This window comes from Argopecten irradians, unplaced genomic scaffold, assembly GCF_041381155.1.
Source record: "Argopecten irradians isolate NY unplaced genomic scaffold, Ai_NY scaffold_0112, whole genome shotgun sequence".
Taxonomy (NCBI): domain Eukaryota; kingdom Metazoa; phylum Mollusca; class Bivalvia; order Pectinida; family Pectinidae; genus Argopecten; species Argopecten irradians.
In genome coordinates, this window is record NW_027187579.1 from 48,933 (window position 1) to 74,246 (window position 25,314).

The 25,314-nt window shown below is 39.8% G+C and overlaps 1 pseudogene; it reads right to left on the bottom strand.

Annotated features, from left to right (window-relative positions):
• Nucleotides 1-1,593: 1,593 nt before the first annotated feature.
• LOC138311788 (nuclear respiratory factor 1-like) lies at nt 1,594-23,890 on the bottom strand (annotated as a pseudogene).
• Nucleotides 23,891-25,314: the final 1,424 nt, after the last annotated feature.

The following is a 25,314-nucleotide window of genomic DNA, read 5'->3' on the forward strand; positions in this document are numbered from 1 at the left end:
AAATTTGTTTACCAAAGTAATGGCAATGGCAGGGTTCCCTTGCTGCATCCTTTTGTATGCATCTTTTGCAAGAGTTTCAGCATATACCTAAACACTTTCATGTTCCTTTTGACGTGTTTTTATCAACACGATAAAAGCATTTTGAAGGTTGTATACATTTGAAAAACGCCCTCTTAATTCAGGTTTTAAATTCTGTCCACGTTCCAGCTGGTGCTTCAGCTAAGAATATATTCACTTACTGCCCCCTGCTTGTTTGGTACGCGATAAGTTAAGTTCTATCAGGCCCTATTTGTGTTGACGTAGCTACCTTATCTATTGCACTGAGACATCCTCTACATTTCTTGTATCTCCATCGTAAGGAGATACAGAACCAACAACCCCGTGGACATTTATCGCCGACATTAACCCGGTACATTATGTAAGTTGTTGCCCTAAATTATCAAATAAAATCCCTACATTTTCGGTCATGTTGCATTTTTGTTATTCGCCTTTATGCCCATTTTCTTTTTTCCTGCTTCCTGTCCACGCTTGTCATCTTAGTCACAACACCAGAAAAGACCCCATGTTATAAAATATAACTCCAGGTCCTTTTGTAGATGTTTATTCATAGTTCCTGATCGTAAAGTGTTTTATAAAAAGTTTGTCTCATTCTTTCTTTCTCTGTCAATAATTCCCAGATAGTTCCGTGTTATTTGCTAACTCCAGATCCCTCTCTAGTTCCGCCCTGGTCTCTATCTCAATCTCATACTTCAAAACTGATACTCCTATCCCCGCATCTCTACTTGTCCCAACTTTCAACGATTCCGAGAAGACCCAAGAACCCCTTTATCTTCTTTGGGCCCCTGTTCAGTATTATAAGGCTTGACCAGCCTTTTTGTCATATTACTAGTAGTCTAGACTCTTTACTTAGATAATGGTATCTAATTAACAACTTATGTGTACCGGTCATTAGCTGCGGACATGTAATGAACCCCATCACTTACAATGACCTTCTCTCTAAATGTACTACATTTGTAATGTCTACACCTCCTATGATATGATATATACACTAGTTTTCAATCCCCCTTGTAATTATTTACACATGCATATGACATATTTAAGGCCTTTTTGTATTATTGCTCGTTGTCAGTTTAATGTGATCAGACGGGGTGTGTATCATCGATGATTCAGGCTCTGGGGCACATAAATATACTGTTAACCCAAGAATCCGGGAATCCCTGCTGGTGGAATCCCACTGGAAAATTTTCCAGAGATCCTACAGAATCCCAGTCATATCATGGCGGGATCTTGGTCTTTTCCCGCAAGGGAAAATTCCCGGTGATATCCTAGGGAAATATTCAAGTGGATCCAATCTTTTGCAATACATATGTATTGCATAATCACTCACCACTGTACGTCATATCCTCATATCATCTCTTACTACGATATGACATACATTTCGACTATTTAGGCTTAGACACTAACTTTATTGGAAATGGAGATCACTGGTCTCCCTTTAGAAAGAAAAATGAGGGCCCTGGCAATTTTTGGGGGGTCCAAAATCCAGAAACCCAACTAATTTGAATTTGATTGGTTATTATGTCTCAAAGAATATTGTTCAAACACAAGTTTATTTTAACAAATAGATGAAACAAATGATAATATATTACAGCAAAATCATAACAAGAGGCCCAAGGGCCTTAATGGTCATCTGACTACCTTGGCAATAGCTGTATAGGAAATTAATAAGATATGGTGTCATGGTTAAAAAATAAAAAACCTTGGTCATGACCATGTAAGGATCATTTAATGCAAATTTCAGTCAAACTGCATGGGTAGAACTTCAAGAAGTTCAAAATGTGTTTTCAAGATGGCGGCTTTGGTGGCCATCTTGGTTTTCGGGTCAACCCGACAAATAACAACACTTTGTTGGGACAATGTCAGTATCCTTAAAATTATTCAGACAAGTTCCAACAAAATGGCACTGGTAGAACTTGAGAATGAGTTCAAACTATATTTTCAAGATGGCGGGAGTGGTGTCCATCTTGGATTTCAGATCAACATAAGATATAAAAACACTTGGTCACGACCATGCAAGTATCAACTAAATCACACTGGCAGAATTTGAGAAGTTCAAAATTCAAGATTTTAGAATATTTGACCCCTCTGACCTTGATAGTTGATCAAGGTCATTCATTTCAATAACATTGGTAACCCTTCATCCCAGCATACTACCGGCCAAATATGAGTACTCTGGGCCTTTTGGTTATTGAGAAGAAGTCATTCAAAGATTTTAGCGTATATGTCCCCTGTGACCTTGACAGCAGGTCAAGGTCATTCATTTTCATAACTTTGGTAGCCCTTTTTCCCCCGCATGGTACAGGCTAAATATGAGTACTCTGGGCCTTATGGTTATTGAGAAGAAGTTGTTCAAAGATTTTAGCCTATTTGACCCCTGTGACCTTGACAGCAGGTCAAGGTCATTCATTTTCATAACTTTGGTACCCTTCATCCCCGCATGCTACAGACCAAATATGAAGTTGTTCAAAGAAATTTAGCCTATTTGGCCCCTGTGACCTTGAAAGTAGGTCAAGGTCATTTATTTTCACAACTTTGGTAGCCCTTAATCCCAGTATGATACAGGCCAAATATGAGTACCCTGGGCCTAATGGTTATTGAGAAAAAGTCGTTCAAAGATTTCAGCCTATTTGACCCATGTGACCTTGAAAGTAGGTCAAGGTCTTTTATTTTCACAACTTTGATAGCTCTTCATCCCAGCATGCTACAGGCCAAATATGAGTACTCTGGGCCTTATGGTTATTGAGAAGAAGTTGTTCAAAGATTTCAGCCTATTTGACCCCTGTGATCTTGAAAGTAGGTCAAGGTCATTAATTTTCACAACTTTGGTAGCCCTTCATCCCAGCATGCTACAGGCCAAATTCGAGTACTCTGGGCCTTTTGGTTATTGAGAAGAAGTCGTTTTAATGAAAAGATTACGCATGGCGGACGCCGACGGACGGTATATACACAGGCAAAATCCCAGTGGCCCTCAGTCTTACATTAGTGTTGATGGCTGCAAGTATTATCACATAGTGAATAATTTGTGAGCCCCGGTGATCCAGGGGTTACTATCACTTACGGTATTAAAGTGATAGTGGCCCTGGAATATCAAGGATGATGTTGTGTGCTTCTCTGATCATTGGGTCATTGGGATATCATTATAAAATGCAAAAGTTCAACTATCGCATTGTACCAGACAACGCAGCACTGGGGAGGCCCTTCTTAAATGATACTAACTGATAATCGAGCTTTAAGTCTATCACCCGACCACCATAGGACATATTAGCCATACTTGTAGAAAAAATGTGTGGAATATGTTTTTAGCAAGTCAGTCCAGTAATGTTTCCATATCGCTTCACATGACAATATTTGCCTGGAAAAATAAAGTTTGTCTAGTTCTGAAATCACTTTTGTTTAGTGTTGAATTTCTGCCAGTGTAGTATATTATTTAGACCCCTTGGTAGAATGACCCTGGGGTCAAAATAACATTATAGTGAAATGAAACCTTACCCCCTATTAAAAGTGAGAACAACACTTGAATACATGCTTTTTTCTCATTTATGATAAACTCCTTATTGGGATTAAGTTAAGACCTATGGCTAGCAGTGTAAGGCATATTTTTCAAGGGAAGAGAGAGAGGGGGGGGGGGAGAGGGTGTCAAAATACCATGGCCATGGTGAAATGCCCCCTCCCCTCCCCCACACCAATAATTTCTTTTCAATTGACATGTAACTGCCTTAATATACACTAAAAATCATTTATTATGATTTATGTATATAAACCAACATGCTGTACACTGTTTTTCATTTTCAGCAAAAAACAATATGCCGTATACCTGATCATTTTCATTTGATGTTTTACAATAATTTAGAAAGAAATCAAGGCAAAATGCATACGGCATGAATTCATATGTGATAATACAAGTCATTTAATATGAAAACAAAAATACAGTGAAAAGGTATCTAATAGTGAAAATTTTTGCAAAAACCTTCCGGCCTGTTGTCCATCCACTGTTTCACTAGTAACAATATGCAGTGTACGGGTAATAAAAATTACAAGTGAAAATGTTGTCTACAATTTCATTTCACATCTTTACAGTGGTACCGTATTCACCGTTATTAGCGTCCCGGGTGCTTAAATAATTGTAACAAAGGGCAAGGCTGGGGGGTTCACAGTAAATATGCCTTTTGTCATTTTATCATGTCCTTGTTCACATGTAAAAGACTCACAAGTTCATGTTATATGGGATACAATGCTGATATTAGGGGCATCACATGTTGTAAAACATTGTGAACTCCAAGAAATGGGGCGTTTATACAAATTCAAATCCTCTCTCGAAAAGGGGAGGGAGCACTTTTACGAGATGGGCACTAATTACGGCGAATACGGTATTAGTAATTGTAAAGTGATTTCTGTAGGTATATTTCCATCCAAACATACAAGGCATAAAACTAAGGATTTTCACAGCCTTATTTAGCAAACCTTATGGTCTATAATATAATAACAAAGAAAACATAACATGTCAAAATCGTTCCCTTAACTTCTGCTATTCCATGGTGATGGTGGATTGTCACAGACTGTCCTGGATTGGTGGTTCGCGTTAATTCGGCGCCTCATCCCTGAATGTCTGAAAGGGGCTAAGAAGTTCAAAATGTGCTTTCAATATGTTGGCTGTGGCGATTTTGGATCAACTCAAAAAATAACAACAGTTGGTGGGGACCATATCAGGATCATTTCTGGCAAGTTACTGCTTAGTCCCACAGTTTAAAATATGAAATGTTTACACACAGAGAATGACGTACGACGATGTTGGCTAGTGGTCAATCTGACAATTCGGGTCAGATGGCCTTTTATAACACAAATTATAAATATTGCTAGAAATAATATTTACACTGACAAGTGCTGTCAAGACTGTGCATCTTTATCATCTTTGTCTATGGAGCTTGACATAACAGAAACACATTCATTTGTAATTGTGTCTTGCGCTACATCTCCTAGAGAATCAGGTTCCTGTTTGGTGATCACCTGAATGCTGCCATGATGTTGTAGCTGTGCAAGGGACGTAACTGCTGAGCCGGCAATCTGTTGATACATGGACACTGGTATGGCTGGTATAGTCATCAAACCTTAGAAGGGAAATAATGCATTGATTTGTTATAAGTATCCTGGAAAAGAATTTCATAATTATCAACAGAACAAAGATGCCAAAGGGCCTTAACGGTCATCTCACAATGTAAGCAAAAGACTTATAGAAATTATTTAGAAATATTGCCAGGGAGGCCATCTTGGATTTAAGAACAACCCTAAAAATAATAACACTTGGTCGGGACCATGTCAGGGTAATTTCAGACAAGTTTCAGTCAAATCACATAGGTAGAACTTGAGAAGAAGTTCAAAATATATTTTCAAGATGGCCGCTATGGCGGATTTCAGATCAACCAAAAAATAACAACACTTGGTTGGGATCATGTCAGGATCAATTCAGGTAAGTTTCAGCCGAACTCCACTGATGGAAATTTAAAATGTGAAAAGTTAACTGACGGCAGACCAGGGACGAAACATCGGGTCAGATGACCTAAAGATGTATAAGAATACAATCATATTGTTTCTTTCTACATTAGATTTATAAAATGTTTTCCGATCAGTTTATTACTCTCAATCAGACAAAAATAACCAAAAGTAAAAAAGGCAAAAATGATGGCTAAGATTAAGCTATAAGCCCAGTAAACAAGAGATCCCAGAGGAATCTTGGCGCCCACAAAAGAATGATCTATGTCTGACAATGGAAAGAGGGATCTTTTACCTGCTTTTCAAACTTTTTCAAACATACTACATATGAAATTTGAGACAGATCGCTTGTGTACTTTCTGAGAAATAGCGGTAACAAACTTCAACGATGAAATCAAAGATGGCAGGCGGTGGCCATCTTGTTGACTGATCAGTCTCAAAAGGCATTATGCACAACTAGGGCCTTAGGGGAACAAACACATGGAATTTGAGAGAGACCCCTTCAGTAATTTCTAAGAAATAGCTGCAGTAACTATCAAAATCCAAGACGGCGACAACTTGTTGACCGATCAGTCCCAAAAGGCAATATGCACAACTAGGGCCACAGGGGAACTTACCGTTGAAATTTGAGAATGATCCCAAGAGTACTTTCTGAGAAATAGCGATAACAAACTTTAACTATCATAATCAAAGATGGCTGCCTGGCGGCCATCTTGTTAACTGATCAGTCCCAATATGCACAACTAGAGTCCCAGGGGAACCTACATATGAAATTTGAGAATGATCCCTCAGTACATTCCAAGAAATAGTGAAAACAAGAATTGTTAACGGACGGACGGACCACGGACGGAAAGCGATTTGAATCCAACATGATGGTGGGTAAAAGACATGAAAACTGTAAAATGATCTGTGCTAGCTTCATGATGTGTTCAGCCTCACCTGATAGATTGCTATCGCCAGTCAGTATGATGTGACCATCGTCAGAAATTGTTGCCATTCCATGTCCCACTGTTTCTACATTCATCTCTACCTGTACAGGCTTGATTGTTTGTATTTCCTGTCTACTGGCCAGCACATCAGCCAGAGTTTGGACGGCTTGTGTAGCTTCTTGTGGAACTTGGGGGTCCTTTATCACAAAAAATATAATGTGAACTTAAAATACTCATTATCACAAATAATAAAGTGTTTACTTGGAAGGCCAGTCATCACGTACAATATATTATTACTTAAAGATGCTCCACCGCCGACAGAGCATAAATGCTAATCATCATTTGAACAATAATTGGTGTTTAATCGTGTATATATATGCCTAACTAACACAAAAAAATAACATAAAATAATTTATTTTGCTTTGGTGCATGCGCAATCATTGCTTCATTCTATATAAGATATAGTGCCACGGAATTTTTTCGGGATGCAATTAATTATTTTTCATATTTTTAACTTGAAGGAAAATTAGAAGCTCAAACTTTTCAATGGTGGTAATGGTGTAAAGTAAGTAACTTTTTTAACTGAAGAAAAATACAAAATCGTCTGCTCCTGTTTTTGATAGTGAAAAAATACCATTTGTCAGCAGTGGAGCATCTTTAAAGGGCCACTACCCTTCAACTTTTAAAATGGGAATATAAAACGAAATTGATAATTTTGTAGGGTAACCAAAGTTATTAACTTACTGTTAATACTACAATTACCATCACCTTCTTAACATTTTAATTTAATTAACTAGTGGGGCGACACCTGAAGGGAGTGTCGCAGATAAAATGAAGAGACTTGCTAAAGGGAGATAACTCTTGGAAAGCTATTTCATTATGTTAGGAAATTCTATCACAGTTTGAAGTAAATTAAAGTAGATCGGATTAAAAAAGGACTTGCTATACCATGTATTAAGTGTATTATACTTGCAATAGTTCATACATGTAAGAGAATCAATAAGAATTTCTATGTATGACCCAGGTAATACAGGTGTCTAGGCCGCTAGGTTCTTGATAAAAAGATGTTAGCCTATTTGAATCATATGGCATTGAATAAATGTCAAGGTCATTTATTTAAACAAACTTAGTAGCCCTTCATCCTAGCATATCACATACATGTAGTTATCAGATGACATATCAGTATGTATGGACAGTATCTATGATGTAATAAATATTCAATGACATCACCAATATCAGCACATTTTTTAATCCTACTAATACTGTTGTTCTGCAATATATAAACTGATCCTGATATATAAATAATGACACAATATCAAAGAAGCTGAAATATCATGCATATGACATCACAAGTTTTGAATTTTACCCTGGAAAATTTAAATAAGTTAATGCAGACCGTCCCTTCTGTGACGTCATACATTTGTAACGTCGCTATCTGGATCCCGGCAAATGTATTTTATTTCTCCGTACCCATCTATTACAACACGCTTCTGAAATCGACATTCAAGCAAGTATTTCGTTTAGAACCGTTTCCAGTGTTTACTTGAAGTGTATCGATCTAAAGGTGTGACAATCGGTAAATGGAGTATAGTTTTGAAGATTCATGCAAGGAGTAAAATCCAAGAATCATAGTAGTCGCTAAACAATCAGATGGAATACACATGGATTTACAGGGACCCAAAATGAAAAGTTCAGTAGTAACAAATGAATGAGTGCTATCATTACAATTGTATACCTATCTTTTTGCAGGATAGAAATAAATTTACACAGTATATGGATACCGAAGGAAGTTATTGGTGTTTTGAATGGAAACATTTGAGTTTCGAACTTCAATAGGCACTCTTCGTAAGATACCGGTATACTAATTTTCGTCCGGAAAAACGGACGAAAAAAGTACGGAAATAAAATTGCTGGAAAATATTTTCATTTTAGTTTTTGTTAAAATCTTTACTGTACCTATAATTTGAAAGATGTTATAACATAAAATAATCCATTTTAATACAGTATCACACAGAGCAAATTATTTGTCTCAGAAAAAACTCATATATTTCCTGCTGAATTAGACTCTTTTTGAAAGTTTGAGGTCAGGCCTACAATATATACATGTACATTGTAGCTTGCAAACTTGTTTGTTATAATTTATGTAATAAATAAATGAAATCATTAAGATATGTAATTATTTTGTTATCTGGTATATTCCAATAATATAATAAATATAGACAAGAATTCCACGGAAGTGGATGTGTCGCCTGCACAGCATCACAAACAAGAGGCCCAGAGGGCCTGTATCGCTCACCTGGTTTGTAATGCTAAGTAATGTTTTAAATACAGGTTCATTGTTTCTTTTCTGAAGGAATTCGAATATTTACCTCTAATTCCCCTATCGGGCCCCGCCCCTCCTGCCCCCGGGGGGTCAGAGCCAAAATTTATACCAGTTCTGTTCCCCTTCCCCCAAGGATGTTTGTGGCCAAATTTGGTTACAATCCATGCAGAACTCTAGGACAAATAGCGATTTATAGGATTTACCTCTATTTCCCCTATTGGGCTCCGCCCCTCCTGCGCCCGGGGGGTCAGAGCCAAAATTTATACAAGTTCTGTTCTCCTTCCCCCAAGGATGTTTGTGGCCAAATTTGGTTACAATCCATGCAGAACTCTAGGACAAGTAGCGATTTATAGGATTTACCTCTATTTCCCCTATTGGGTCCCGCCCCTCCTGCCCCCGGGGGGTCAGAGCCAAAATTTATACAAGTTTTGTTCTCCTTCCCCCAAGGATGTTTGTGGCCAAATTTGGTTACAATCCATGCAGAACTCTAGGACAAGTAGCGATTTATAGGATTTACCTCTATTTCCCCTATTGGGCCCCACTCCTCCTGCCCCCGGGGGTTCAGAGTCAAAATTTATACAAGTTCTGTTCCCCTTTCCCCAAGGATGTTTGTGGCCAAATTTGGTTACAATCCATGCAGAAATCTATGACAATAGTGATTTAATGGAAATGTTGACGGACAGACGGACGGACGGACGACGGACGCTGCGCCATGACATAAGCTCACCGGCCCTTCGGGCCAGATGAGCTAAAAATAGTTATTTACAGTTGAAGATACTGTTAATAATAAGATGAAGTTATCAAATCCAGTAACTCTTGCAAACATAAATGGATTTTGACCAGTATCGAACCCATATCTTAGGTCTCAATGATATAAAACAACCATTCTAGAGTCCCGTAACTCTTGCAAATATTGACGTATTTTGACCAGTATCGAACCCATCTAAGATCTCATTGATATAAAGAATATACCAAATTTGGTTGAAATCGGACAATAAATATATTAAGCTATTGAGCGGAAACCATGGACTTATCTGTTTTAATGAATTTAAAGTCCCGTAACTCTTGGAAATATTGACGGATTTCAACCATTATTGAACTCATCTAAGATCTCATTAATATAAAGCAACTTTTAAAATTTTGTTGAAATTAGACCATGGATTTATCTGTTTTGACGATTTTAAAGTCCCATAACTCTTGCAAATATTGACGGATTTTGGTTATCATCAAACTCATCGGAGGTCTCATTGATATACCAAATTTGGTTGATATCGGACAATAAATAATTAAGTTATCGCACGGAAACCGTTTACCGGACGCCGACGACGCCCTTGCGTTACAGGTGACACAAAAACTAAAAAGGGTAAATGAATCACATAAAACGTTGAAAAGTGTTACGGATTCGCCTATCTTTTTAACATTTTCAGGACAAAATTTAAGGGGTATTATAGCAAGGAAATCGGCCATATTTTGAAAAATAATGCGGTGAGGTTTATTTTTCATTGGCTTTTCTTATTGCAAATAAGCCAATCTTCAAGGAAATTCTAAAAAATCGATTTTTCTTGAGAGAATTTTTTCAGGATTTAATTTTAAAATAAAGTTATGAATTCTATATCACCTTATTTTAACTGAAGGAATGAACATGTTACAGGCGTATTATTTATATGTTATGGGATGTTACAGGGAGGAAATATTATTTATTTAAAAATCCTTAAAATCGGTGATATTAAGTCATAAGTACATATCTTTAAGCAACCCTGGAAGAAAAATTAACCCGGTGACATATGATTTTTATGTGTTTTTTGTGATCAGGGTATACCTAAAATCAAAATATAAAACAAGAGGCCCAGAGGGCCTGTATTGCTCAACTGGTTTGTTTTTTTTTTGGTTGTTTTGTAATTATCACAAAGACTCTTAAAATTAGAAAAATTAGTAAAATTGACTCCAAAATTTGTTTAATTTCGAAACACAACCATATAATGATGCTATAGATACCATACAAATATGCTATCCAATACAAAGGTTCAGAGAGGAAGTAATTTATATGAAAATAGTAGGGTCAGCCCTATCATTTGCACAATTTTGAATCCTCACCCTGTAAGGATGCTACCATTGCATTATGGGTGCTATATTTATATATCACATGCTTTGTTGCAGAGAAGAAGTCATTTATATGGAAATAGCCAAATTGACCCCTTTTGACCCCGACCCTCAGGCCCCTGGGGGGTCAGCCCCATCATTTGTACAATTTTGAATCCCCACCCTATAAAGATGCTACAATTGCATTATTGATGCTATTCCATACTTAGTTTCAGAGAAGAAGTTGTTTATATGGAAATAGCCAAATTGACTCCTTTTGACCCCGCCCCTCAGGCCCCCAGGGGGTCAGCCCCATCATTTGTACAATTTTGAATCCCCACCCTATAAGGATGCTACAATTGCATTATGGATGCTATTCCATGCTTAGTTTCAGAGAAGAAGTCGTTTAAATGGAAATAGCCAAATTGACCCCTTTTGACCCCGCCCCTCAGGCCCCCAGGGGGTCAGCTCTATCATTTGAACAATTTTGAATCATCACCCTATAAGGATGCTACCATTGCATTTTGGGTGCTATCCCATGCTTAGTTTCAGAGAAGCAGTCGTTTAAATGGAAATAGCCAAATTGACCCCTTTTGGCCCCGCCTCTCAGGCCCCTGGGGGGTCAGCCCCATCATTTGTACAATTTTCAGTTAGTAGCCCATAAGGATGCTACCAGTCAAATTTTGTTGAAATCTGACCAGCGGTTATGGAGAAGAAGTCGATTGTTGACGAACGGACGTACGGACGCCGGACGGACGGACGCCGGACGCCGGACGCCACGGTATGGCATAAGCTCACCTTGGTCCTTCGGACCAGGTGAGCTAACAAGAGGCCCATGGGCCTTAACGGTCATCTGACTCATGGCACAAAACAACAAAGTCACAGTATAAAGTATTGGTTAACGATTAATATACACAATACAAGGAACTCCTTAGTTGAATATTAAGTTTCTGAAAAAGGTAAATGTCATTTGTTGAACAAACTTGGTAGCCCTTCATCCAAATATGGTCAAAACCCATTCAAGGATTAATATAAGGAGGAGTCAGATTTTAAAGCCAAATTTCAGCAAAGCTCCCATTTTGGACCTTGGTCATACTATCCCCATGGGTCTTACCTCTGTCCTTTATAAAATATGATTGTCCTTACCTAAAGTTCCCCCTTCTGAATCAATTAAAACCACTATAGACCAATTTTCATTAAGATCGGAGACTGAAACTTTAAAACAGGAAGTGGGCCAGCGGCCATCTTGGAATACCAAAATCTTTAAGAAAATGTTTGCATGTTGTTCGGCATCAATTAAAACCCCTATAGACATATTTTCATTGAGATAGGAGACTGAAACCTTAAAACAGGAAGTGGGCCAGCGGCCATCTTGGAATACATACCAAAATCTTTACGAAAATGTTTGCATGTTGTTCGGCATCAATTAAAACCCCTAAAGACCAATTTTCATTGAGATCGGAGACTGAAACCTTAAAACAGGAAGTGGGACAGCGACCATCTTGGAATACCAAAATCTTTACGAAAATGTTTGCATGTTGTTCGGCATCAATTAAAACCCCTATAGACCAATTTTCATTGAGATCGGAGACTGAAACCTTAAAACAGGAAGTGGGCCAGCGGCCATCTTGGAATACCAAAATCTTTACGAAAATGTTTGCATGTTGTTCGGCATCAATTAAAACCCCTATAGACCAATTTTCATTGAGATCGGAGACTGAAACCTTAAAACAGGAAGTGAGCCAGCTAAAATTAAGAAAATTTGCCCTTTTGGGGCCCCACCCCTCAGTTCCTAGGGTTCAGACCAGACTCATTTATATAAAATATAATTGTGTTTCCCCAATGATGCTTCACACCAAATATGGATAAAATTCATCCAAGGATGGAGGAGGAGTAGGATTTTAAAGCTAAAATTAAGAAAATTTCCCCATTTGGGGCCCCACCCCTCAGCCCCTAGGGGTCGGACCAGGCTCATTTGTAATATGATTGTCCTTCCCCAATGATGTTTCACAACAAATATGGATGAAATCCATCCAAGGATGAAGAAGGAGAAGGATTTTAAAGCTAAAATTAAGAAAATTTCCCCATTTGGGGCCCCACCTCTCAGCCCCTAGGGGTCAGACCAGGCTCATTTATATCAAAAAATGATTGTACGTCCCCAATGATGTTTCACATCAAATATGGATGAAATCCATCCAAGGATGAAGGAGGAGTAGGATTTTAAAGCTAAAATTAAGAAAATTTGCCCTTTGGGGGCCCCACCCCTCAGCCCCCAGGGGTTGGACCAGGCTCATTTATATAAAATATGATTGTCAGTCCCAAATAATGTTTCCCACCAAATATGGATGAAATCCATCCAAGGATGAAGGAGAAGTAGGATTTTAAAGCTAAAATTAAGAAAATTTGCCCTTTTGGGGCCCTACCCCTCAGCCCCTAGGGGTCGGACCAATCTCATTTATATAAAATATGATTGTCCATCCCAAATGATGTTTCACACCAAATATGGATGAAATCCATCCAAGGATGAAGGAGGAGTAGGTTTTTAAAGCTAAATTTAAGAAAATTTGCCCTTTTGGGGCCCCACCATTCAGCCCCTAGGGGTCGGACCAAGCTCATTTATTTAAAATATGATTGTCCTTCATCAATAATGTTTCACACCAAATATGGATGAAATCCATCCAAGGATGAAGGAGGAGTAGGATTTTAAAGCTTTAAATAAGAAAATTCGCCCTTTTGGGGCCCCACCCCTCAGCCCTTAGGGGTCACACCTATCTCAAATATATAAAATATGATTGTCCGTCCCAAATAATGTTTCCCACCAAATATGGATGAAATCCATCCAAGGATGAAGGAGAAGTAGGATTTTAAAGCTAAAATTAAGAGAATTTGCCCTTTTGGGGCCCTACCCCTCAGCCCCTAGGGGTCGGACCAATCTCATTTATATAAAATATGATTGTCCATCCCAAATGATGTTTCAAACTAAATATGGATGAAATCCATCCAAGGATGAAGGAGGAGTAGGATTTCAAAGCTTAAAATAAGAAAATTTGCCCTTTTGGTGCCCCACCCCTCAGCCCCTAGGGGTCGGACCAAGCTCATTTATATAAAATATGATTGTCCTTCCCTAATGATGCTTCAAACCAAATATGGATGAAATCCATCAAAGGATGAAGGAGGAGTAGGCTTTTGTATAAATAGTCTTACGCAAGACGCACGGTGGACGGCGCACGGCGCACGACGACGGACGAAACACGATGACAATAGGTCATCCTGACCTTCGGTCAGATGACCTAAAAATGAACGAAATCCTTGAGAGGAAACCAGAAGGGACGGTCTACCTTAAATGCTAATTTTCATAACGCAGGTTGTTTTATGTTTCCCGCCGTCGTCCTAATAACCGACATTGGTCGATTATCACTGTGCCAGACGGCAAAACAACGAATTGAATCATCAATGTTAACATAGTATACGCAAGGAATGGGGGATTGAGGGGTGGGGAGGGGGGGCCAGGTGCAGGCTTTCATCACAAACAACATATATAGTGTTAAGAGACCCAGAGAGCTTGTATCACTCACCTCGTTTATTTAGTAATTATCACAAGAGGACCATGGGCCTTAACAGTCACATGGGTTCGGATACAGAATGAAACAAAGACATTTAAATACTATATATTGGCCTGAGTGCCGTCAGGTAGGGTAATTTATGTCTGACCTACCAAATTCACAGTGTAACTACAGTGGCCTGAGTGCTGTCAGGTAGAGTAATTTATGTCTGACCTACCGAATTCACAGTGTTAACTACAGTGGCCTGAGTGCCATCAGGTAGGGTAACCACATGATTGGGCCCGGTATCTATCTGTATTATAGAAACAGTGCCGTCGGGGTTGTTGATAGTCTGAAGCATCGTTTGGGAGGGCTCACGCTGATCTTGGTCACCATTGAAGAAATTGAGCAAATCATCCCGGCCATGATGTATGTAACAGTTTTTCACCATTGTCTTCAGGGCTTCTGTCCAAGATACCTAGAGGAGACAAATCCATCCAAGTATTCACAAATCAAAAGGATTAAAAAAACCCAGATCTATTAACACTGGTACTGCCAGAAAAGCCATTAAAATGTTATTACTTATTCATTACAATCACATTAAAAACAGTGTTTTCATTAAAATTGGCCATTAATTCTTGTGTTCTTTTTTTTTTCAAAATTTAGAATTTAGAGAGGTATTAATGGGCATATTTTTCAAAATTTTGTTTTATTTTTTTCCATTATTTCTTTTCTTTGTAGTAGACATGAACAAAATAATGGCCATTATTTGTTTTTTATTTGTTTCATAATAATGGCAATTAAAATTAGTTTAATGTACCATTATGACCATTACTAACTACTGAAGCCCATTACATTCTTTTTCGATAAGCCCTTGGCTTGGGAGGGTATCACATAGCATATTCTCACTGACCAGTGAGAGACGATCTCCATTCAAAGAGGCTTTTTGACCTCGTGAATGTTCAACATCAGCTGGTAAAAATAACCCAGAATGTGCCAGAAACCATCATCTTTCTTTCTGAGCAATGTACAGTGTACCTTGCAGTACTTTTTTGTACTCATAGTTTTAGTTTATTTGACAGGTTACACTTTATTTCGCTCATATTTGTATCCTACGTTACCATAGATTCATCGTAACTCATAACAACTGTCATCAGAGGCTGTGAGTGGTGTTTTACAGAAGTAAGTTAAGTATGCCCGTGTTAGACGTGGTGTAAACACAGAACGGCCATGGCTGACAAGGACGATGTCCTGTCGTAATTTCAGTCGGGACGAAGATATATTGTAAGTAGAAGTCGTCGAGTAGTTCCGACAGAGCTTCTGAGTCTGAGTATGACTGCTGTCTAACATTACACTTTAAAAAGAGCCCAAAGAAAGGCAGAGGCAGGGGGTCGAGGTAAGGCTAGGGGTCATGTAACAAAGAGATATGTCACTAAAGTAATAGTGGAGTTAATGTCGCTGACAGGCCTTACCATACCATACTACACCAGGGTCGAGGTAAGGCTAGGGGTCATGTAACAAAGAGATATGTCACTAAAGTAATAGTGGAGTTAATGTCGCTGACAGTCCTTACCATACCATATTACACCGGGGTCGAGGTAAGGCTAGGGGGTCATGTAACAAAGAGATATGTCACTAAAGTAATAGTGGAGTTAATGTCGCTGACAGTCCTTACCATACCATACTACACCAGGGTCGAGGTAAGGCTAGGGGTCATGTAACAAAGAGGTATGTCACTATAGCAATAGTGGAGTTAATGTCGCTGACAGTCCTTACCATACCATACTACACCAGGGTCGAGGTAAGGCTAGGGGTCATGTAACAAAGAGATATGTCACTATATAGTAATAGTGGAGTTAATGTCACTGACAGTCCTTACCATACCATACTACACCGGGGTCGAGGTAAGGCTAGGGGTCATGTAACAAAGAGATATGTCACTTTATAGTAATAGTGGAGTTAATGTCACTGACAGTCCTTACCATACCATACTACACCAGGGTCGAGGTAAGGCTAGGGGTCATGTAACAAAGAGATATGTCACTATATAGTAATAGTGGAGTTAATGTCGCTGACAGTCCTTACCATACCATACTACACCGGGGGTCGAGGTAAGGCTAGGGGTCATGTAACAAAGAGATATGTCACTATAGTAATAGTGGAGTTAATGTCGCTGACAGTCCTTACCATACCATACTACATCGGGTCGAGGTAAGGCTCCGGGTCATGTAACAAAGAGATATGTCACTATAGTAATAGTGGAGTTAATGTCGCTGACAGTCCTTACCATACCATTACTACACCGGGGTCGAGGTAAGGCTAGGGGTCATGTAACAAAGAGATATGTCACTATATAGTAATAGTGGAGTTAATGTCGCTGACAGTCCTTACCATACCATACTACACAGGGGTCGAGGTAAGGCTAGGGGTCGTGTAACAAAGGGATATGTCACTATATAGTAATAGTGGAGTTAATGTCACTGATAGTCCTTACCATACCATACTACACTGAGGTCAAGGTAAGGCTAGGGGTCGTGTAACAAAGAGATATGTCACTATATAGTAATAGTGGAGTTTATGTCGCTGACAGTCCTTACCATACCATTACTACACCGGGGTCGAGGTAAGGCTAGGGGTCATGTAACAAAGAGATATGTCACTATATAGTAATAGTGGAGTTAATGTCGCTGACAGTCCTTACCATACCATACTACACCGGGGTCGAGGTAAGGCTAGGGGTCATGTAACAAAGAGATATGTCACTATATAGTAATAGTGGAGTTAATGTCACTGATAGTCCTTACCATACCATACTACACTGAGGTCAAGGTAAGGCTAGGGGTCGTGTAACAAAGAGATATGTCACTATATAGTAATAGTGGAGTTTATGTCGCTGACAGTCCTTACCATACCATTACTACACCGGGGTCGAGGTAAGGCTAGGGGTCATGTAACAAAGAAATATGTCACTATAGTAATAGTGGAGTTAATGTCGCTGACAGTCCTTACCATACCATACTACACCGGGGTCGAGGTAAGGCTAGGGGTCATGTAACAAAGAGATATGTCACTATATAGTAATAGTGGAGTTAATGTCGCTGACAGTCCTTACCATACCATACTACACCGGGGTCGAGGTAAGGCTAGGGGTCATGTAACAAAGAGATATGTCACTATATAGTAATAGTGGAGTTAATGTCACTGACAGTCCTTACCATACCATACTACACCGGAGTCGAGGTAAGGCTAGGGGTCGTGTAACAAAAGAGATATGTCACTATATAGTAATAGTGGAGTTTATGTCGCTGACAGTCCTTACCATACCATTACTACACCGGGGTCGAGGTAAGGCTAGGGGTCATGTAACAAAGTGATATGTCACTATAGTAATAGTGGAGTTAATGTCGCTGACAGTCCTTACCATACCATACTACACCGGGGTCGAGGTAAGGCTAGGGGTCATGTAACAAAGAGATATGTCACTATATAGTAATAGTGGAGTTAATGTCACTGACAGTCCTTACCATTCCATACTACACGGGGTCGAGGTAAGGCTAGGGGTCATGTAACAAAGAGATATGTCACATATATAGTAATAGTGGAGTTAATGTCACTGATAGTCCTTACCATACCATACTACACCGGGGTCGAGGTAAGACTAGGGGTCATGTAACAAAGAGATATGTCACTATATAGTAAATAGTGGAGTTAATGTCACTGATAGTCCTTACCATACCATACTACACCGGAGTCGAGGTAAGGCTAGGGGTCATGTAACAAAGAGATATGTCACTATAGTAATAGTGGAGTTAATGTCACTGATAGTCCTTACCATACCATACTACACCAGGGTCGAGGTAAGGCTAGGGGTCATGTAACAAAGAGATATGTCACTATATAGTAATAGTGGAGTTAATGTCACTGATAGTCCTTACCATACCATACTACACCAGGGTCGAGGTAAGGCTAGGGGTCATGTAACAAAGAGATATGTCACTATATAGTAATAGTGGAGTTAATGTCACTGATAGTCCTTACCATACCATACTACACCGGGGTCGAGGTAAGGCTAGGGGCCGTGTAACAAAGAGATATGTCACTATATAGTAATAGTGGAGTTAATGTCACTGATAGTCCTTACCATACCATACTACACCGGGGTCGAGGTAAGGCTAGGGGTCGTGTAACAAAGAGATATGTCACTATATAGTAATAGTGGAGTTTATGTCGCTGACAGTCCTTACCATACCATTACTACACCGGGGTCGAGGTAAGGCTAGGGGTCATGTAACAAAGAGATATGTCACTTTATAGTAATAGTGGAGTTAATGTCACTGACAGTCCTTACCATACCATACTACACCGGAGTCGAGGTAAGGCTAGGGGTCGTGTAACAAAGAGATATGTCACTTTATAGTAATAGTGGAGTTAATGTCACTGACAGTCCTTACCATACCATACTACACCGGAGTCGAGGTAAGGCTAGGGGTCATGTAACAAAGAGATATGTCACTATAGTAATAGTGGAGTTAATGTCGCTGACAGTCCTTACCATACCATACTACACCTGGGTCGAGGTAAGGCTAGGGGTCATGTAACAAAGAGATATGTCACTATAGTAATAGTGGAGTTAATGTCGCTGACAGTCCTTACCATACCATACTACACCGGGTTGAGGTAAGGCTCCGGGTCATGTAACAAAGAGATATGTCACTATAGTAATAGTGGAGTTAATGTCGCTGACAGTCCTTACCATACCATACTGCACCGGGGTCGAGGTAAGCTAGGGGTCGTGTAACAAAGTGATATGTGACTATAGTAATAGTGGAGTTAATGTCGCTGACAGTCCTAACCATACCATACTACACCGAGGTCAAGGTAAGGCTAGGGGTCATGTAACAAAGAGATATGTCACTATAGTAATAGTGGAGTTAATGTCGCTGACAGTCCTTACCATACCATATATACTACACCTGGGTCGAGGTAAGGCTAGGGGTCATGTAACAAAGAGATATGTCACTATATAGTAATAGTGGAGTTAATGTCACTGACAGTCCTTACCATACCATACTACACCGGGGTCAAGGTAAGGCTAGGGGTCATGTAACAAAGAGATATGTCACTATATAGTAATAGTGGAGTTAATGTCGCTGACAGTCCTTACCATACCATACTACACCGGGGTCGAGGTAAGGCTAGGGGTCATGTAACAAAGAGATATGTCACTATATAGTAATAGTGGAGTTAATGTCGCTGACAGTCCTTACCATACCATACTACACCTGGGTCGAGGTAAGGCTAGGGGTCATGTAACAAAGAGATATGTCACTATAGTAATAGTGGAGTTAATGTCGCTGACAGGCCTTACCATACCATACTACACCGGGGTCGAGGTAAGGCTCCGGGTCATGTAACAAAGAGGTATGTCACTATAGTAATAGTGGAGTTAATGTCACTGACAGTCCTTACCATACCATACTACACCGGGGTCGAGGTAAGGCTAGGGGTCGTGTAACAAAGAGATATGTCACTATAGAGTAATAGTGGAGTTTAATGTCGCTGATAGTCCTTACCATACCATACTACACCGGGGTCGAGGTAAGGCTAGGGGTCATGTAACAAAGAGATATGTCACTATATAGTAATAGTGGAGTTAATGTCGCTGACAGTCCTTACCATACCATACTACACCGGAGTCGAGGTAAGGCTAGGGGTTATGTAACAAAGAGATATGTCCCTATATAGTAATAGTGGAGTTAACGTCGCTGACAGTCCTTACCATACCATACTACAGCGGGTTCGAGGTAAGGCTAGGGGTCATGTAACAAAGAGATATGTCACTATATAGTAATAGTGGAGTTAATGTCACTGACATTCCTTACCATACCATACTACACAGGGGTCAAGGTAAGGCTAGGGGTCGTGTAACAAAGAGATATGTCACTGTAGTAATAGTGGAGTTAATGTCACTGACAGTCCTTACCATACCATACTACACAGGAGTCGAGGTAAGGCTAGGGGTCGTGTAACAAAGAGATATGTCACTATAGTAATAGTGGAGTTAATGTTGCTGACAGTCCTTACCATACCATACTACACCGGGGTCGAGGTAAGGCTAGGGGTCATGTAACAAAGAGATATGTCACTATAGTAATAGTGGAGTTAATGTCACTGACAGTCCTTACCATACCATACTACACCTGGGTCGAGGTAAGGCTAGGGGTCGTGTAACAAAGAGATATGTCACTATAGTAATAGTGGAGTAAATGTCACTGATAGTCCTTACCATACCATACTACACCGGGGTCGAGGTAAGGCTAGGGGTCGTATAACAAAGAGATATGTCACTATATAGTAATAGTGGAGTTAATGTCACTGATAGTCCTTACCATACCATACTACACCGGGGTCGAGGTAAGGCTAAGGGTCGTATAACAAAGAGATAAGTCACTATATAGTAATAGTGGAGTTAATGTCACTGATAGTCCTTACCATACCATACTACTACACCGAGGTCAAGGTAAGGCTAGGGGTCGTGTAACAAAGAGATATGTCACTATATAGTAATAGTGGAGTTAATGTCACTGATAGTCCTTACCATACCATACTACACCGAGGTCAAGGTAAGGCTAGGGGTCGTGTAACAAAGAGATATGTCACTATATAGTAATAGTGGAGTTTATGTCGCTGACAGTCCTTACCATACCATTTACTACACCGGGGTCGAGGTAAGGCTAGGGGTCATGTAACAAAGAGATATGTCACTATCGAGGGTAGTAATAGTGGAGTTAATGTCGTCTGACAGTCCTTACCATACCATACTACACTGGAGCGTCGAGGTAAGGCTAGGGGTCATGTAACAAAGAAATATGTCACTATAGTAATAGTGGAGTTAATGTCGCTGACAGTCCCTTACCATACCATACTACACCGGGGTCGTGGTAAGGCTAGGGGTCGTGTAACAAAGAGATATGTTCACTATATAGTATAGTGGAGTTTAATGTCGTGACAGTCCTTACCATACCATACGAGGTAAGGCTAGGGGTCATGTAACTAAAGAGATATGTCACTATAGAGTAATAGTGGAGTTAATGTCGCTGACAGTCCTTACCATACCATACTACACCGGGGTCGAGGTAAGGCTAGGGGTCATGTAACAAAGAGATATGTCACTATATAGTAATAGTGGAGTTAATGTCGCTGACCAGTCCTTACCATACCATACTACACCGGGGTCGAGGTAAGGCTAGGGGTCATGTAACAAAGAGATATGTCACTATATAGTAATAGTGGAGTTAATGTCGCTGACAGTCCTTACCATACCATACTACACCGGGGTCGAGGTAAGGTTAGGGGTCATGTAACAAAGAGATATGTCACTATATAGTAATAGTGGAGTTAATGTCGCTGACAGTCATTACCATACCATACTACACCGGGGTCGAGGTAAGGCTAGGGGTCATGTAACAAAGAGATATGTCACTATATAGTAATAGTGGAGTTAATGTCGCTGACAGTTCCTTACCATACCATACTACACAGGGGTCGAGGTAAGGCTAGGGGTCATGTAACAAAGAGATATGTCACTATAGTAATAGTCAAGGTGGAGTTAATGTCGCTGATAGTCCTTACCATACCATACTACACACGGGGTCGAGAGGTAAGGCTAGGGGTCGTGTAACAAAGAGATATGTCACTATAGTAATAGTGGAGTGTTCATGTCGCTGATAGTCCTTACCATACCATACTACACCGGGGTCGAGGTAAGGCTAGGGGTCGTGTAACACAAAGAGATATGTCACTATTATAGTAATAGTGGAGTTTAATGTCACTGACAGTCCTTACCATTTACATACTACACCGGGGTCGAGGTAAGGCTAGTCATGTAAAACAAAGAGATATGTCACTATATAGTTAATAGCTGGAGTTTTTTATCGCACTGACAGTCCTTACCATACCATACTACACCAGGTCGTCGAGGTAAAGGCTAGGGGTCGTGTATACAAAGAGATATGTCATTTATAGTATTAGTGGAGTTTAACTGTCGCTGACAGTCCTTTCCATAAGCCATTATCTACACCCGGGGTCGAGGGTAAGGCTAAGGGGTCATGTAACAAAGAAGATATGTCATATTTAGTAATAGTGGAGTTAATCGTCGCTGACAGTGCCTTAACAATTCATAATTCCACGGGGTCGACGGTATATGGATAGGGGTAATGTTAACAAAATGATATGTCTATTTTGTATTAGTGGAGTTAATCGTCGCTGAACCAGTCCTTTACATACCATAATACAATAAACCGGGGTCGAGGGTATGGTTAGGGGGTCATGTAATACAAAGAGATATGTCACTATTGTATATTGTTGGAGGTTTATTGTCGCTGACAGTCCTAACCTTAACCATTACTAACACCGGGGTCGAGGTAAGGCTAGAGGTCATGTAAACAATAGAGATATGTCACTATATAGTAATAGTGGAGTTAATGTCATGACTGTCCTTTTACACATACCATTACTTACACCAGGGTCGAGGTAAAGATCTAGGGGTCATGTAGAAATATGGAGTTAATGTCACTGATAGGAATTACCATACCATAATAACACCAGTGTGGAGATTCATGTCGATGATAGGACCTTTACAATAAACCCGGGGGTCGAGGAAATAACGCCTAGGGGTCATGTAACAAAAGAGATATTGTCACTATAGTAATAGTGGAGTTAATGTTGCTGACAGTCCTTACCATACCATATACTACACCCGGGGTAGATGGTAAGGCTAGGGGTCATGTAACAAAGAGATATGTCACTATATAGTAATAATGTCGCTAACAGTCCTTCAACATTCGACAGCAGCTTGGTTTGGGAATGCTTGAAATTGCTAAATTCCCTTAATTCAATTATAGTGGTCGGTATGGTTTACCAATAAACGAGACAGCACCGCTGCTCGTACAAATGGCCTGTTACAAGTGCATTAAAATGTTTAGACTGTATCTTGGTTTCATTGTCTGATCATAATATATTATGTACTCATTACACGGGCGCTATAGATATATACAATATAATGATATTTAGCAGCACATCATTTTCAGCTCTCACTTGTAACATTAAAACCTATGCGTTGCAGGTATTGTGGAAAATTTTTAATTTAGTAATTTTTGACTGTGTATTAAAAAGTATAAAGCTCTTGTTAATTTGTTAGTATGAAAATTACGGCACATATATAACCTTTATTGACATTTTAAATGTGTCCTTACTGGAGCACACCTGCGCTCTTTTTTTATCATACAAGTTAGATGTAGCTTATATTACCTTTTTTTTTTCCTCCATAGACCGGACTTCACTGCGAACATTTGCCCAGGGTATATCTTTAGGCCACCAGGCAGGTATACAACTCCATCTTTACCCCAGCCTGGCTTACTACGACCTGTCGAGTACTTCAGCATCTCAGGTATAAATGTTCGCAGCTGAGCCTAAAAAGCACAGAGAATAAAATACAAGAGCCGAATGGGCCAGAATTGCTCACCTGCTGCATTAAGATAAAAGAGACATGACCCAGGTAATATAGGTTCTTTAGGCCTCTTGGTTATGTATTGTGGAGGGCTGAAGTTGGTTGCGAGTTCCTAGTTCCTAGTTCCGTTTAATAAACGGAACTAGGAACCAGACCCGAGTTCCGTTTAACTTAAACGGAACTAGGAACCAGACCCGAGTTCCGTTTAACTTAAACGGAACTAGGAACCAGACCCGAGTTCCGTTTAAGCTTATACGGAACTAGGAACCAGACCCGAGTTCCGTTTAACAAAAGTACTGGCCAACGAGCCGAGTTCCGTTTATTAGGATTTCTACCTCTAATTGAATGTTCAATTACATATTATATATCGGAATCGAACTCTGAGCTTTCAGCAGCGATACGACACAGAATTAATCTCCTTAACACAAGTTTCCTTAAACGGATCTGACACATAGACTCCAGTTCCGTTTAACTTAAACGGAACTAGGAACCAGACCCGAGTTCCGTTTAAGCTTATACGGAACTAGGAACCAGACCCGAGTTCCGTTTAACAAAAGTACTGGCCAACGAGCCGAGTTCCGTTTATTAGGATTTCTACCTCTAATTGAATGTTCAATTACATATTATATATCGGAATCGAACTCTGAGCTTTCAGCAGCGATACGACACAGAATTAATCTCTATAACACAGATTTTCTTAAACGGATCTGACACCTAGACCTCAGTTCCGTTTAACTTAAACGGAACCAGGAACCAGACCCGAGTTCCGTTTAACAAAAGTACTGGCCAACGAGCCGAGTTCCGTTTATTAGGATTTCTACCTCTAATTGAATGTTCAATTACATATTATATATCGGAATCGAACTCTGAGCTTTCAGCAGCGATACGACACAGAATTAATCTCTATAACACAGATTTTCTTAAACGGATCTGACACCTAGACCTCAGTTCCGTTTAACTTAAACGGAACCAGGAACCAGACCCGAGTTCCGTTTAAGCTTATACGGAACTAGGAACCAGACCCGAGTTCCGTTTAACAAACATACTGGCCAACGAGCGGAGTTCCGTTTATTAGGATTCCTATCTCTAACTGCATGTTCAATTACCTATTATATACAGGAATCGAACTTAGAGCTTCCATGAATAATACAGCACATAAATTATCTCCTTAACACAAGTTTCCTTAAACGGATCTGACACCTAGACTCCAGTTCCGTTTAACTTAAACGGAACTAGGAACCAGACCCGAGTTCCGTTTAAGCTTATACGGAACTAGGAACCAGACCCGAGTTCCGTTTAACAAAAGTACTGGCCAACGAGCCGAGTTCCGTTTATTAGGATTCCCATATCTAACTGCATGTTCAATTGCCTATTATATACAGGAAT